The following is an 18,556-nucleotide window of genomic DNA, read 5'->3' as shown; positions in this document are numbered from 1 at the left end:
AAGGTGGATTAAAATAATATAAAAATATCTCAGGTGTATAACTACTAAAACTAGATGTATCGGAACACTTGTAAAAACATCTCTAAAAATTATTTTCTGAGCTACTAGCATAAATGACACTAGTAACATATCTAATATGAGAATAGAACATGTATGATGAGGCCTTAGCAATGCTAAAGTCATCAAAGAGTGCTGGTGCAAAGCTACACCAGTAAATTGTGAACCCAGTTAAACCAATTTCCTGTTTTTAACTAAAACTGACCAGGTAACCTTATAATATCATTCAAGTAGCTTCTAATACTAATGTAATGATAATATTATACTGAATTGAGTCCGGTTTTTCAAACAGAGACTATTTACGAAAATTAGAATCAAAACTCCTAACCGATACGGTTCAAAAACTAGGTTCTTCGCGAGTGCGTTATCGAGCTTGCCTCAAAAGAGGTTCTATTTAAAGGATGACATAATGATAATGAAGATTGAGATGCTTGATGATATATTATAGGTGTTCTCTTTAGTGATCTTCCGGAGAAATCCGTGTCTTCAGAAAAGATCTTGTGTACTCGAAAAACTAGGTTGTTACACAGGGGGCAGAGTCATGGCGTTGAACGCCAGCCAGGGGCAAGAGATGGGCGTTCAACGCCCACAAGGGCCAGGGAATTCGAATTCTCTAGCCTCCCAGGACTAGTGGGTTCCATAGAAACTCCACATACCCCACCTAACTCTCTCATTCCCAATTGTTCATATTTGCTCGAGAATGAAAAAACTCTTAAGTTTAGTGTTGCAAAAGTTTTGCTTTTTGACTTTTACCACTCCTAAGTATGGCACCAAAGACTGGTGGAACCTTAAGGAAGAGGAAGGGAAAGGCACTTGCCTCCGCTTCCCTTACCTCATATGTTACCTATGCAATTCAGCCGGAATTCTCATAGAAGGAGACATCTCCATTAAGGAAGACAAGCCCATCACTAAAAGAAGGATGTAGGATGTTAGAGAGCCGGTACATGGACCACAGCAAGAACATGTGAAGCCGCCTCAACAAAAAAAATCCCTGAGATGCCTCAAGGATATATTTTCCTCTCCAAAAATTTTTTGGGACCAATGGCATACCTCTCTAGGAAAGTTAAGCTCCAACATGGACTAACTGAGGATGGGACATCAAGAGCACTCTTCCATCCTCCATGAAATAAGAGAAGATCAAGGAGCCAAGAGAGAAGAACAAAAGAGGCAGGGGCATGACATAAAGGAGATCAAGCATTCCATTGGATCCTCCAGATAGAATAGTAGCCGCCATCACTAAGTTGGATTCGTGCCCTTTACTCCCCTGTTGCCTATGTCATTTTTCCATGTATTTTATTTTATTTTATTTCAATTTCTAGTGCATGATCATCTGTCTTTATGTCTTAAAGTTATAAAATATTTCAAGCATCTATCACCTTGCTTAAAAGAAAATTTTAATTGAAAAAGAAAAGTAAGATGCATGAATTTTGAGTTTTATATTAAGAATAGTTCAATTATGTGATGTGGTGGCAATAATTTTGTTTTCTGAATGTATGAATAAACAGTGCATATTTGATGTTGGAATTTAAGAATGATGGTTCTTGAAAGAATGAGGATAAAAGTGAAGTATTATTGGTGATTTGAAAAATTCTAAAATTGATTCTTAAAGCAAGAAAAAGCAGCAAAAAGTAATAAAAGAAAAACATATGCGAAAAAAAATATAGCAAGTAGAAAAAAAAGAAATAAAAAGCAGAAAAAGACAATAGCTCTTTAAACCAAAAGGCAAGAGCAAGGATCCAAGGGTTTGAGTATTAATGGTTAGGAGGGCCTAAAAGAGAAATCTTAGCCTAGGCAGTTCAATTGAGCTGCTTCCCTAACTATATGCTTGTGGTGTGAAGGTGTCAAGCGAAAAACTTGAGACTGAGCAGTTAAAGTCGTGGTCCAAAGTGAAGAGTATGCTTAAGAACTCTAGACACCACTGGCTGGGGACTCTAGCAAAGCTGAGTCACAATCCTAAGGGGTTCACCCAATTAAAGTGTCTGTGGCATTTATGTATCTGATGGTAATACTAGAAAACAAAGTGCTTATGATCACGGCCAAGACTCTAAAGAAGATGTTTTCTTGAATAAAAAAGAACTTAACTAAGAGAATGAACAGTATCATCTGGAATCTGAGTTCCTAAAGATGCCAATCATTCTGAGCATCAATGGAAAGTGAGATGCCAAAACTATTCAGAAGCATAAAGCTACTATTTCTTTTTATTGCATCGTTCTATTTCTTTTTATCCTACTGTGTTTTTGGTTTCTTGGGGACAAGCAACAATTTAAGTTTGGTATTCTGACGAGCAAATATTTTATACGCTTTTTGGCATCATTTTCATATAGTTTTCATTATGTTTTGTTTAAATTTTATTATGTTTTCATAGGTTTTAGTGCAAAATTCACATTTTTGGATTCTACTTTGAGTTTGTGTGTTTTATGATGATTTCAGGTATTTTTTGGCTGAAATTGAGGAGCTTGAGCAAAAGTCTGATTCAGAAGTAGAGTAAGGACTGCAGATGCTATCAGGATCTGACCTTCGTGCACTCAAAGGAGCTTTTCTGGAGCTACAGAATTCTAAATGGTGCGCATTCAATGGATATGGAAAGATAACATCCAGGGCTTTCTAGAAATATATAATAGTTTATACTTTGCTTCAGAATTTAAGGCCCAAAACTAGCGTTCAACACCAGACACCAGCCCCATTCCTAGCGTCCAGCGCCCACCGGGGAGTAACTGCAGTTCAACACCCAAAAGGGGGTCCCTAGCCAATGTTCAACGCCCCTATGGGACACTAGCACGTGGGAGACACTCAAGCTCAGTCTAAACATTCATCAAGTGGGCCCCAGAAGTATATTTTCGCACTAATAGACTAGTTTATCATATTTATGTAATCCTTAGTCATTAGGTTAGTATATAGAGGAGAAGATCACCCTTGTTTAGGATCTTCTTCCTCCCCCATTCGAATACTTTACTACTTTTATATAGTATGAGTCTCTAAACCTCCTAGGTTAAGGTTAGGAGCTCTGCTGAGTTTTATGGATTAATAAAAGTGTTACTGTTCTATCTCAATTCGTGTTTGATTCTCTATTTTAAAATGTATCTTCGTTCTTCAACCTTATGAATGAGTTGAACTGGCACAAGGTTATCTCTATTCTACATGGGTTCAGTGAGCGTCTTTCATCAGATATCAATGAACCACTAGCTTGATTATACATCTCTTAGACTGCTAATCCATGACTTCGTTGGGGACTTTTCGAGACACCAGTTCAGCCGAGGTATGGGTAGATTAGGGTCTTTGTGGTAAAGGCTAGAACCAAAGGCGCAACATTCTCTGATCCGGAAGATTCGACCTTGTCTGTGACGTTTTGAGTAGGATCATCAAGGGGAATGGAGTACAAGAGCTTCACCCTCAATCAGACTAGATGCGCACTAACCTTGGTGTTCAGCCTGGAGGAAGATCGGCGACCTCTCAAGAAAGGCGTTGATCACTTACAGCCTACCATAGAAGAAATCATTCATAGTTGGCATAGATAGTGAGACCGAATTAATCCAGAAGAACAAAGCTTCTCTGAAGCCTTAACCATCTTGTTATCATTGCATTCACCATTAACTGAGTAACGTTATTTTTATTTTACTTTTATGCGTTTTAAACAAACCAACAACTTTTCTATCTGCCTAACTAAGATCTACAAGATAACCACAGCTTGATTCAAGCCAATAGTCCTCGTGGGATCGACCCTGACTCACTCAGGAATTACTTGGACGACCCAGTACACTTGCTGATTCAGTTGTGCAAAGTATAATTCCGCACACCAGTCAGCTGAGTAAGAGAATCCCTGAGACTCCTCCTAACACTCTTTCTAGTAATACTGAAGTAAACCTAAGAGAAGAGTGCAAGACTATCACTGTAGAAGTTGAGGCCAAAACTGAAGAGGAGAAGATGGCGTTGAACGCCAGTAATGGAGTAGAAGCTGGGCATTCAACGCCCAAAGAGGGACAAATCATGGCGTTGAATGCCACAATAGGATTATCTGGGCATTCAACGCCCACTAAAGATCCCCTTGTTGAGGGACTGAAGGAAACCAAGGCTCATGAGGAGACCATAGAGGTTCCCTTGAAGGGCTTGTTGCAGATTATAGACTCTGAAGGATACTCCTCCTCTGATGAGAAAGAGGAAACTAGGGAAGAGCAAATTGCTCGGTACCTAGGGATTCTGATGAAGTTGAATGCCAAATTATTTGGAACAGAGACATTGGAGGAAGAACCTCCAGTGCTCACCAAGGAGCTCAATGCCTTGGTTTGGAAGAAACTACCTCAGAAGCTGCCTGATCCTGGACGCGTCCTAATTCCATGCACCATAGGAACAATTACCTTTGAGAAAGCTTTATGTGACCTAGGGTCAAGCATAAACCTCATACCTCTCTCTGTAATGGAAAGGCTGGGAATCTTTGAGGTGCAAGCTGCCAAGATCTCATTGGAGATGGCAGACAAGTCACTGAAAAAGGCATATGGTCTGGTAGAGGATGCCTTAGTAAAGGTTGAAAACTTTTACATCCCCACAGATTTTATCATCTTAGATACTGGAGGGGATGAAGATGAATCCATCATCCTTGGAAGATCTTTCCTAGCTACAGCCAATGCCATAATTGATGTGGCAAAGGGAGAGCTAGTTCTACAATTATGGAAGGATCACATCTTATTCAAGATGCCCAAACCTAACTCCTTCTCTAAGGGAGAGACAATTGTATAACACTTAGTGTTCCAACCCTCTCTCTCAGTGCAAAGCTATACAGAGCCCCCAGGCATCAAATCTAAGTTTGGTGTTGGGCAACCATCATCAAGCTTTGAGAAGAATGGTAGTAAGAAGAAAGTGCCTAAGGGCTGGAGGGATAAGAAAATCCCACTGAAGGCCTCTCACCTGGCATGAGAGTTGTCTTCATAGACAACCCAGTGATTCTGTATACTGTGAACAAAATCCTGTCTCTAGAACATGTGGAGCTCATCCATGAGAGCACAGGGAAGAAGTTTACTGTAAAGGGCAAAGTTCTGAGCCCCTATCCATCCCCATAATGGGGCTGACCATCAACCTAGTGACGTTAAAGAAGCGCTTGTTGGGAGGCAACCCAACCTTAACTAGAGTCTTTTTATTTTTTCTTAAGTTTATTTATCTAATAACTTATTGTCATAATTGTTTCTATAAGTTTGTAATCACGTGCATCAGTTAGAATAGAGACAGATACGTTCAGAATTGGAAGTAGAACACCCTGGAGTATACCCCTTGCTGGCGTTGAACACCAGACTAGGAGGCAAGGGGGCATTCAATGTAAGAACCCGGTTTTCCACACAAAACCATTTTAATAAAAATAATAATTTTAAGTGCCCGAGATAGATTCAAAATTTAGAAGTTTTAATTTGAAAATAAAAAGGTAAAATTTGGTTTCAGTGAATTTTTCTGAGTCAGAAAAGGTATTTTCTGAGAAAGACCGAGAACCGGCAGCCGAACTGATTGAACCGGTTTAAGCTTGTCTGGTACTATATTTTGAGAAAAATAATATTTTGAAAATGGATTTATTGTTTTGAAAAGGTAAAAATAATTTAGAAGTGAAAACCGGGCACTAATCTTAAAGGTTTTGGCCCAAAGTGGGCCAAACGAACCAAAAATGATACGCGGTTGGACCGGGCCCAAGTTGGGTCCAAGGCCCAACATATATAAGCTTATTAAATGAGCTTTTCAGCCCATTCTACCCTCATTTGAAGAAGGGGGCGCTGCTGAGTTGAGAGGAGAGGGAGAAGAAAGAACACAATTCACCCTCACCTTCTTTTGCTTGTAACATGAGCTACAGAGCTTCGATTGACGAGCTGTTTGTGGCCACGCGAAGCTCTCGACGAGCTCTTCCTTTCTATATAAGCAAAGCTGGTAAGAAATTGTGTTTCATCCTCCATTTTTGTGCCCTAGATTTCTACGTTTTTGAGGTTATGGTTTTGAGTAGATTTTGTGGTTTTGCTTGTTTAGGTGATATCTAGTAGTGGGTAATTGATGGATTTTATCCCTAATCTCGTTGGATAAGGTAAGAAACCTCTTTATCTTTGCGGTTTGGTATAATATGAGCTTTAATTGTTGATGTATGGTTATGTTGTATGTATGAAGCTTGTTTTTGGAGTTGGTGGTGGCTTTTGGTTTGGCTTTGATGGTTTGGAGCTTGGTGGAAGCTTGATTGGAATCAAGTTTGGTGTTTAAGCATATTGGGAATCGGTCAAGGTATAGTTTCGGTTTTCTTTATGTAATATGTAATGTTTTTAGACTCTTAGGCAGTTGACCCTAAGATAGGATTGGATGTTATTGGACTATGAATAATTATTTGTGATTTAATATAATTGTTGGTTATATTGGATTAGTGTGGTTGATGGTGATTGTTGGGAATCATGGGTATTGATGAGTACTTATGGTGATTAGTTATATTGGTAAGTAATGAGGATTATGAAAATTTAAGGTAATAAGTTAATATAAAATGTTGTGGTGGTTTGGAATAAAGGATATTGATGATTATAATGTGTGATGATATATGTTGATGTTGATTTTTGGATATTGAATCCTGTGGTTGATGTTATGTTAAGGTTGGTGGATTATTGTTTATGTGTAATGTCGTTGAGAGTTGTTGGTATTGTTGATAATTGATGATGATTTGTGGAAATGGTATTGATGAATGAGGAGAATTAGGATTGTTTGTGATGATTTTTTATTGTTGGAAAATAATGATTTTGATGGTGTGGAATAGTACAAATGGGAGATTATTTCTCTTGAGATTGAGGAATGAGTGGTATGAGGTTTTGTATTGATTTGGTATTATTTGGATTGTGAGTAGTTTGGTTTTGAAATGAGAGTTTTGGTAAAAGTAAGTTTTCAAGGTTTTTGGTAAAAATAGATTTTTGGTGAACTTTGACGGATCATAACTTGAGCCTCAGTTTTCAAAATTGGTTGGGATTAGTTTAAAATTAAAGTTCAATGAAAACTCTTCAAATTGATATAAAGTTTGTAAAATTTGGATTTTTGTAGAGGAAGTTATGATCATTCAAAGTTTATTGTCAAAATCTGAAATTCTATAGGATTGCAGAATTTTGTGATATCTGGTTTGTGTGCACGCACAGCCTTGTGCGCACGCATAGCCCTGTAAAATTTTAATCCTGTGCGCACACACAGCCTTGTGCGTACGCACAGGCAGGGAAGGGCGTACTGGTTGTAGCGCTAGCACAATGGTGCACAAATTGTAAATCACACTTTTCACAGCTCGTACCACTAACCAGCAAGTGAACTGGGTCGTCCAAGTAATACCTTACGTGAGTAAGGGTCGATCCCACGGAGATTGTCAGCTTGAAGCAAGCTATGGTTATTTTATAATTCTTAGTCAGGAAATCAATGATAAGAGTGATTATATTTATGAAGAGTAAAAAGCATAAATTAAATAGTACTTGTTATGCAGTAATGGAGAACAGATTGAGGTTTTGGAGATGCTCTGTCTTCTGAATCTCTGCTTTCCTACTGCCTTCTTCTTCACGCATGCAGGTCTCCTTCCATGGCAAGCTGTATGTTGGTAGATCACCGTTGTCAATGGCTACCATCCGTCCTCTCAGTGAAAATGGTCCAAATGTGCTGTCACCGCACGGCTAATCATCTGTCGGTTCTCACTCATGTTGGAATAGGATCCATTGATCCTTCTGCGTCTGTCACTACGCCAAGCACTTGTGAGTTTGATGCTCGTCACAGTCATCCCATCCCAGATCCTACTCGGAATACCACAGACAAGGTTTAGACTTTCCGAATCTCAGGAATGGCCGCCAATAATCCTAGCCTATACTACGAAGACTCTGATCATGAACCAAGAGGCTAAGAGATATACACTCAATCTAAGGTAGAACGGAAGTGGTTTTCAGGAACGCGTTCATAGGTTGAGAATGATGACGAGTGTCATGGATCATCACATTCATCACGGTTAAGTACAAGCGAGTATCTTAGAATATAAACAAGCGTGATTGAATAGAAAACAGAAGTAATTGCATTAATTCATCGAGACACAGCAGAGCTCCTTACCCCCAACCATGGGGTTTAGAGACTCATGCCATCAGAAATACAATATGAAATGTGTAAAATGTCATGAGGTGCATAGTAAGTCTCTAAAAGTTGTTTTTATACTAAACTAGTAGCTAGGGTTACAGAAAATAAGTAACTAAGTGCAAATAGTGCAGAAATCCACTTCCGGGGCCCACTTGGTGTGTGCTTGGGCTGAGCATTGAGCTTTACACGTGTAGAGGCTTCTCTTGGAATTAAACGCCAGGTTGTAGCCTGCTTCTGGCGTTTAACTCTGGTTTGCAACCTGTTTCTGGCGTTTAACGCCAGAATAGGGTAAAGACTTGGTGTTAAACGCAAATTTGCGTCGTCAAAACATGGGCAAAGTATGGACTATTATATATTTCTGGAAAGCCCTGGATGTCTACTTTCCAGAACAATTGAGAGGGCGCCAATTAGTCTTCTGTAGCTCCAGAAAATCCTTTTTGAGTGTAGGGAGGTCAGAATCCAACAGCATCTGCAGTCCTTTTTCAGCCTTTGAATCAGATTTTTGCTCAGGTCCCTCAATTTCAGCCAGAAAATACCTGAAATCACAGAAAAACACACAAACTCATAGTAAAGTCTAGAATTGTGATTTTTGCATAAAAACTAATAAAAACATAGTAAAAACTAACTAAATTATACTAAAAACTACTAGAAAACAATGCCAAAAAGCGTATAAATTATCCGCTCATTACAACACCAAACTTAAATTGTTGCTTGTCCCCAAGCAAATAAAAATATATTAGGATAAAAAGAAAAGAATATAATATAAATTCCAAAGTATCAATGAAACTTAGCTCCAACTAGATGAGCGGGACTAGTAGCTTTTTGTCTCTGAACAGTTTTGGCATCTCACTTTATCCTTTGAAATTCAAAATGATTGGCATCTATAGGAACTCAGAATTTAGATAGTGTTATTGATTCTCCTAGTTCAGTATGTTGATTCTTAAACACAGCTACTTTATGAGTCTTGGCCGTGGCCCTAAGCACTTTGTTTTCTAGTATTACCACCGGATACATAAATGCCACAGACACATAATTGGGTGAACCTTTTCAGATTGTGACTCAGCTTTGCTAGAGTCCCCAATTAGAGGTGTCCAGGGTTCTTAAGCACACTCTTTTTTCTTTGGATCACGACTTTAACCGCTCAATCTCAAGCTTTTGCCTTTTGGTTTAAAGGGTTACTGGCTTTTTGCTCTTGCCTTTTGGTTTAAAGAGCTATTGGCTTTTTCTGCTTGCTTTTTGGTGCACGAAATTGTGATCATCAACAATGGCGCCAAAGGACTTGGAGCTCTCAAACGTGAATCACACTTTGTCACAATTTCGCACAACTAACCAGCAAGTGCACTGGGTCTTCCAAGTAATAAACGTTACGTGAGTAAGGGTCGATCCCACGGAGACTGTCGGCTTGAAGCAAGCTATGGTCACCTTGTAAATCTCAGTCAGGCTAATTCAGATGGTTATGGAGTTTAAGATGATGAAAATAAACATAAAATAAAATAGAGATACTTATGTAATTCATTGGTGGATTTCAGATAAGCGTATGAAGATGCTTTGTTCCCCTTGAACCTCTGCTTTCCTATTGCCTTCTTCCAATCATTCATACTCCTTTCCATGGCAAGCTTTATGTTGGGCATCACAGTTGTCAATGGCTACATCCCGTCCTCTCAGTGAAAATGGTCCTGATGCTCTGTCACAACATCGGCTAATCAGCTGTCGGTTCTCGATCATGTCGGAATAGGATCCATTGATCCTTTTGCGTCTGTCACACGCCCCACAATCGCGAGTTTGAAGCTCGTCACAGTCATCCCTTTCCAGATCCTACTCGGAATACCACAGACAAGGTTTAGACTTTCCGGATCTCAGGAATGGCCGCCAATAATTCTAGCCTATACCACGAAGGTTCCAATCTGAGATTAGAAACCCAAGAGATATACATTCAAGCTTGTTTGCATGTAGAACGGAAGTGGTTGTCAATCACGCGTTCATAGGTGAGAATGGTGATGAGTGTCACATAATCATCACATTCATCATGCTCTTGGGTGCGAATGAATATCTTGGAGAAGAAATAGACTTGAGTTGAATAGAAAAACAATAGTACTTTGTATTAATTCATGAAGAACAGCAGAGCTCCACACCTTAATCTATGGTGTGTAGAAACTCCACCGTTGAGAATACATAAGAACAAGGTTCAGGCATGGCCATGAGGCCAGCCTCCCAAAACGTGAAAAGGTCTATCAAAGTATATCAAGTGTCTCAAAATACAATGGTAAAAGGTCCTATTTATAGAAAACTAGTAGCCTAGGGTTACAGAAATCAGTAATTAATGCAGAAATCTTCTTCCGGACCTACTTGGTGTGTGCTTGGGCTGAGCATTGAAGCTTCCATGTGTAGAGACTTTTCTTGGAGTTAAACGCCAGCTTTTGTGCCAGTTTGGGCGTTTAACTCCAGCTTTTGTGCCAGTTTTGGAGTTAAACACCAGAATTCTTGAGCTGAATTGAAACGCCAGTTTGGGCCATCAAATCTCGAGAAAAGTATAAACTATTACATATTGCTGGAAAGCCTAGAATGTCTACTTTCCAACGCAATTGAGAGCGCACCAATTGGGTATCTGTAGCTCCACAAAATCCACTTTGAGTGCAGGGAGGTCAGAATCCAACAGCATCTGCAGTCCTTTTTCAGCCTCTGAATCAGATTTTTGCTCAAGTCCCTCAATTTCAGCCAGAAAATACCTGAAATTATAGAAAAATACACAAACTCATAGTAAAGTCCAGAAGAGTGATTTTTATTTAAAAATTAATAAAAATATAATAAAAACTAATTAAAATATACTAAAAACATACTAAAAACAATGCCAAAAAGCGTATAAATTATCCGCTCATCACAACACCAAACTTAAATTGTTGCTTGTCCCCAAGCAACTAAAAATCAAATAGGATAAAAAGAAGAGAATATACAATGAATTCCAAAAATATCTATGAAGATCAGTATTAATTAGATAAGCGGGACTTTTAGCTTTTTGCCTCTGAACAGTTTTGGCATCTCACTTTATCCTTTGAAGTTCAGAATGATTGGCTTCTATAGGAACTCAGAATCCAGATCGTGTTATCGATTCTCCTAGTTAAGTATGTTGATTCTTGAACACAGCTACTTTATGAGTCTTGGCCGTGGCCCTAAGCACTTTGTTTTCCAGTATTACCACGGATACATAAATGCCACAGACACATAACTGGGTGAACCTTTTCAGATTATGACTCAGCTTCGCTAGAGTCCCCAATTGGAGGTGTCCAGGGTTCTTAAGCACACTCTTCTTTTTGCTTTGGACCTCGACTTTAACCGCTCAGTCTCAAGTTTTCACTTGACACCTTCACGCCACAAGCACATGGTTAGGGACATCTTTGTTTAGCCGCTTAGGCTAGGATTTTCTTCCTGTGGGCCCTCCTATCCACTGATGCTCAAAGCCTTGGATCATTTTTATCACCCTTGCCTTTTGGTTTAAAGGGGTATTGGCTTTTTCTGCTTGCTTTTCTTTTTTTTCTTTTCTCTCTCTTTTTTTTTTTGAAAGCTTTTCACTGTTTTTTCTTGCTTCAAGAATCAATTTTATGATTTTTCAGATCATCAGATAACATTTCTCCTTTTCCTTTCATTCTTTCAAGAGCCAAAAATTTTAACATTCATAAACAATCAAATTCAAAAATATGCACTGTTCATGCATTCATTCAGAAAAATAATAGTATTGCCACCACATCAAGATAATTAAACTGTTTTAAAATTTGAAATTCATGCACTTCTTTTTCTTTTTCAATTAAAAACATTTTTTATTTAAGAGAGGTGATGGATTCATTTTCATAGCTTTAAGGCATAGATACTTAGACACTAATGATCATGTAATAAAGACACAAACATAGATAAACATAAGCATAAAAATTCGAAAAACAGAAAATAAAGAACAAGGAAATTAAAGAACGGGTCCACCTTAGTGATGGCGGCTTGTTCTTCCTCTTGAAGATCTTATGGAGTGCTTGAGCTCCTCAATGTCTCTTCCTTGCCTTTGTTTCTCCTCTCTCATGGTTCTTTGGTCTTCTCTAATTTCATGGAGGAGGATGGAATGCTCTTGGTGCTCCACCCTTAGTTGTCCCATATTGGAATTTAATTCTCCTAGGGAGGTGTTGATTTGCTCCCAATAGTTTTGTTGAGGAAAATGCATCCCTTGAGGCATCTCAGGAATTTCATGATGAGGAAATTCCTCGTGCTCCTGTCCATGAGTGGGATCTCTTGTTTGCTCCATCCTTTTCTTAGTGATGGGCTTGTCCTCATTAATGAGGATGTCTTCCTCTATGTCAATTCCAGCCGAATTGCAGAGGTGACAAAAGAGATGAGGAAAGGCTAACCTTGCAACAGTGGAGGACTTGTCCGCCACCTTGTAGAGTTCTTAGATATACCCTCATGAACTTCTACTTCCTCTCTAATCATGATGCTATGATAGCCCGGTCTATAGTAACTTCAGATCGGTTGCTAGTAGGAATGATTGAGCGTTGGATGAACTCCAACCATCCCCTAGCCACAGGCTTGAGGTCATGCCTTCTTAGTTGAACCGGCTTCCCTCTTGAATCTCTCTTCCATTGAGTGCCCTCTTCACAGATGTCCATGAGAACTTGGTCCAACCTTTGATCAAAGTTGACCCTTCTAGTGTATGGGTGTGCATCTCCTTGCATCATAGGCAAATTGAATGCCAACCTTACATTTTCCGGACTAAAGTCTAAGTATTTCCCTCAGACCATTGTAAGCCAATTCTTAGGGTCCGGGTTCACACTTTGATCGTGGTTCTTGGTGATCCATGCATTAGCATAAAACTCTTGAACCATTAAGATTCCGACTTGTTGAATGGGGTTGGTGAGAACTTCTCAACCTCTTCTTCGGATCTCATGTCGGATCTCTGGATATTCGCCCTTTTTGAGCTTAAAAGGGACCTCGGGGATCACCTTCTTCTTGGCCACAACTTCATAGAAGTGGTCTTGATGCACCTTTGAGAGGAATCTCTCCATCTCTCATGACTCGGAGGTGAAAGCTTTTGCCTTCCCTTTTGACGTCGAGATTTTTGCCAGTAAAGAATGTCATAAAAACAGTCGCGTTGTAGATATAGTCTCTAAACCGACAAAAATCCCTTCGTACAAATGTGTTGGTTGTCACAAGTAACAAACCCCTTTTAAAATTGATAACCGAGTATTTAAACCTCGGGTCGTCTTCTCAAGGAACTGCGAGGAGGTGTGTTCTTACTATTGGTTATAAAGGTTGTGATCGGGGTTTAGAAGGTGAGAAGCAAGTAATTTAAATGACGAGTGAATCAAATGGCAAGTAAAAATAAATAATAACTGTAAAACAACTTTTGGTAAGATAAGGGAAATTAGAAGTCCAACTTAGTTATCCTTCTCAACAATAATGAAAGTTGTATCTTAATTCCACTTGGTCAACCTTTACCAGAGCAAAGGAAAGTCAAGGGACTAATTAAATTGACCTTTGGATCCTAATTATTTCCCAAGGAAAGGTTGGGATTATTTAAGTTCAACTCAATTAGCAAGATAACGATTATCAATTATGTTAAGTTTAATAACTATTGAGTTACTGAATTCTTAACCAAAACCAAAAAGGGAAAAAAGTAAATTGCTGAAATAATAAAAGTGTCCTTAGATGGGAAGTAATGGCAACTTAAATCAAAGAGAACAATCATAAACTGAAAATACCTCAAATTATCATTAATTCAATTAGAAATCTGTAACATGGAATAATTCATAAATTATAATAATCAATTCAAATGTTGGAATAAATAAATAAAAGTAAAACTAAAAGAACATTAAACTTGGATCCGGAGTTACTCTTAAAACAAGAAGAAATCCTAAATCCTAAAAGAGAGAGAGAGAAGATCTCCCTCTCAACTAAATCTAGATCATTGAAAGGTAAAAATATGCGATCTCTCTTTGAATGGAAGCATTCCCACACTTTATAACCTCTGGTCTATGCTGTCTGTACTTGGATCTGGGCCAAAAAGGGCTTCAGAATTCGCTGGGGGCGTATTCTGTAATTTCTGGTGCGTGGCCTCTGTCACGCGTCCGCGAGGGTCACGCGGTCGCTCATTTGGAGCTTTTCCTTGCCACGCGGTCGCGTCAGTCATGTGACCGCGTCATATGTATTCTGCTTAAGGCGCGCGGTCGCGTCAGTCATGCGGCTGCGTCGCTGCTGATTTGTGCTTGGCACGCGATCGCGTCATCCATGCGATCGCGTGGATACCAGTTTCCTTAAAGCTCCGTTTTGCTTCTTCCTTCCATTCTAGTATGTTTCCTTTTTCATCCTTTAAGTCATTCTGCCTTTAGAAAATCTGAAACTACTCAACACACTAATCACGGCATCGAATGGAAATAAAGGTAATTAAAATAATTAATTTTTAAAGCTTAGAAAACATGTTTTTCATTATATGACATAATAAGGAAGGGAAAGTAAAACTATGCAATTAATGTGAATAAGTAGGTGAAGAGGTGAATAAATCACTCTAATTAAGCACAAAAGAACTCATGAAATATGGGTTTATCAACCTCCCCACACTTAAACACTAGCATGTCCTCATGCTAAATCCAAGGTAAATAGTTAAGGTTAAAGTGATGGAATGTTATGAAATGCAACCTATGCTAAATGCATCTACCTAATGAGTCATGCAATTCTAATTCATCCACTCATATATAAAGCTTACATGTAGCTAAGTTAATTCACATTCTCAAGGAGTTGTGTATACATATATAGCCAACCCTTAAATAATAAAGCACTTTAGCAAATGAGATGGGAAAGAAAACATTGTACAAACTTGCAAAACAATTAGTAAATTTTAAGCACAGATATATGTTGATGAGTTATTGAACCCTCACTGGATTTTGTGTTTACTCTCTAGTCACTCAGTGTTTATTGGGTTTATTCACTCTATTTTTCTTTTTATTCTTAATTTCTACAGCTTTGTTTTTCATCTAACCAATCAACAATTATAGAATATAGTCATACCAAAAAGTCATGAGGTCCTAATTAAGGTTGTAATGGGGCCAAGGTAAAGGTAAGGATTTACGTATAGGTTTAAGTGAGCTAATAAGCGAATCCCTAATTAGACTAAGATCTCACCTAACATACACATCTAGTAAAATAAAATTTCTTTACCTAATTTTCCATAATTTCCCACTTATTGTTACATGCTCATGTTTTACTTTTTATTTTATTTTTTTATTCCATGTGCATTGTTTTCATTGGGGAATTTCCTTTTTGTATTCCCTTTTATTTAGATGCTGAAAAATAACTCTCTTTTTTTTTAATGCACATGATGATTAAATCACTTAGATTTTCTCATGAGCATGCTTCCCAAATTTTATTTTATTCCTTTTTACTTTTTCTACCCTTTTGTTTCTATTACCCATGTTCCCAAAAGGTCTCCCACATTTAACTCTATTCATAATTTTCTATCTTAAGCTAACTAAGGATTCACTTGGGATTTTGCTTTGTTTTTCTGCTTAAGGCTAGTAATTTGGCTAAATAGAATAAAGGGGTTTTAAAAAGGCTCAAGGGGGTTAACAAGGGTGATGTAAAAGGTAGGCTGATTTGGGGTGAGTGAGCTAAAATCAAATGATGGCCTCAATCATTCTCTTGGTATATATCTATCCTATATTCTATAATTGGACATATAGATTAAAGCAAAGTAAAGAACATCAGAATAAAAAGAAATGTGACACACAGAAATGAAATTATGGTTTGAATGCAACCATACAATTTAAGCTCAAGACTCATAGGCTGTGTGTTCTCTAACTCAAGCATCATATATCATTCATATATTGTATGCAGGTTTAGTTAAAAATTCCCATTATTCTCTTGAAAAAAATTATTTAGGGTAGCTTTTAAAGTTTTAATGTTCCTCCTTGATGAAATGTTGTCAACTAACATGTAATGCTATATATACAAGGTGTGGGTTATTTTGATTCTGTTAAAGTTTCTACTTTACTTCCTTTTTATATTTTTCTATTTAAACTATACTATCTTATGCTAAAAAGGGTAAACTATACTAATTAATCCACTAATAAATTAGAATTGCAAACTAAACTAAACAACTAAAATAAACCAAATGGCTAAAGTATGAACTAAAGATGCAAAATGTAGCACATAGAGTAAAATACACAAGTAGCAATGTATAAGTACTCAGAAAATAACAATAAAAGAAAAAGAGAAAAATACAGAAAAATATCCAAAATAAAAGAAAAAGTATGTAGTGGTTCACCAAAATAAACGCCAGAGATGGCGACCTCCCCACACTTAAAATGAAGCATCGTCCTCGATGCCCAAATAAGACTGGTGTGAAGGAGTGTCATTGATGATTGGATTTTTGATGGTTTAGAATTTCACAAATGAATTCTCATTGCAAGTATAGTTCCTAAACCAAACAATAATCCTTTCATACAAAAGATTGTTTGTCACAAGTAACAAACCCCTAAATTCTATAAACCGAAGTATTTAAACCTCGGGTCGTTCTCCCTAGGAATTACAATGAAGTGTCTTGTTATTGGTTATAGATTGTATTTTGGGGTTTTGGGATAAGAGACATGAAATGTAAATGACAATGAAAATAAACTAACAACTAAAAAGCACTTGGCAAGGTTGTGAGAATTAGAAGTCCTATCCTAGTTATCCTCCTCGATTGTGACCACAATTGTCCATTGCTACCACTTAGTTAACCTCTAATAATGGAGGAAAGTCAAGTGGATGAATCAATTTGATTCCACAAGTCCTAGCCAACTCCCAAGGGAAGGACTAGCTTTAGCGGTATCTAAATCAATTAGCAACTTCTAATTATCAATCAACAAAGACATTAGATAACTCAAGCGTCACTAATTACTCTACCATAGCCGAGAGGAACAAAATCTATATTAAAATCCAACCAAGCATTTCATCAAACACTTGGAAGGCATAAAAGGAAAGCATAGTAAAATTGCAAGAAAAGTAAATCTACACTACTCAATTTGCAAGGAATTAAACAACAACAAATCAAATGAACACAATTATTATGATTTACCTTGAATTGAATTGAAAGAGAAAGGAAGGAACAAAAGTAGATCTACAACAAAATGCAAGAACAACATAAAGGGAATTACAACAAGAGGATGGAAGAAGAATGAATGTAACAACAAGGAATTGAGAAGATAGAAGTAGAAGAAGATGAATTAAAATCTAGATCTAAGAACTAAACCTAATCCTAATTCTAGAGAGAAGTGAGAGCTTCTCTCTCTAGAAACTAAAACTCACTACTAAACTAAGCTAAAACTAAACTAATGGTTACTAATACATGTTTCCCTCTTCACTCCTTGGGTTAAATAGCATCAAAAATGAGTTGGATTGGGCCCACAAGGCTTTAGAATTCGTTGGCCACGTTTTGCTTTAAGTGAACTAGGTGGCAGCAACGGCGCGTGCGCGTACTTTGCGCGTGCGCGCCACCATACGTGTAGCAACTATGGCAAATCTTATATCGTTTCGAAGCCCCGGATGTTAGCTTTCCAACCCAACTAAAACCGCATCATTTGGATCTCTGTAGCTCAAGTTATGGTCGTTTAAGTGCAAAGAGGTCGGCTTGACAGCTTTCCGGTTCTTCCATTTCTTCATGAGTTCTCCAACTTTTCATGCTTTCTTTCTTCATTCCCTTGATCCAATCTTTGCCTCCTAAACCTTAAATCACTTAACAAACATATCAAGGCATCTAATAGAATCAAGGTGAATTAAATTTAGCTATTTTAAGTCCTAAAAAGCATGTTTTCACATTCAAGCACAATTAAAGGAGAATATACAAAACCATGCTATTTCTTAAATAAATATGGGTAAAAGGTGATAAAATCCCCAAAAATCAATACGAGATAAACCCTACAAATGGGGTTTGTCAACCTCCCCACACTTAAACCAAGCATGTCCTCATGCTTAAACCAAGAGAAGGCAAAGGGGTATCAACATTTATTCAATGAAATCTAACTAAATGCAACCTAAACTATATGCAATTATCTACATGAATGCAAGTGCTTGGTCAAAATAAATCAATTCCCAAGATGCATATATGCACAAGGGCTAAAGGTATTAACAACCATGCCAATTCACAATTGAATTGAGCTATTAAATATTTTTTTACAAACTTGCATGAAGAATGATGATCATAGGTGAAAACATGTAATTGAGCATCAAACCCTCACCGGATGTGTTTGCACTCTATTCGCTCAAGTGTTTAGGGTTGATTCACTCAATTCTCTCCTAATCATGCTTTCTAAGATTTGTTCTTCTTCTAACAATCAACATATATTTCATGCATGCATACATCTATCATGAGGTCTTTTTCTTAGGTTGTAATGGGGTTAGG

This window comes from Arachis ipaensis, chromosome B9 (assembly GCF_059453495.1).
Source record: "Arachis ipaensis isolate K30076 ecotype BB chromosome B9, ASM5945349v1, whole genome shotgun sequence".
NCBI lineage: Eukaryota > Viridiplantae > Streptophyta > Magnoliopsida > Fabales > Fabaceae > Arachis > Arachis ipaensis.
Note: the sequence above shows the minus strand (reverse complement) of the source record.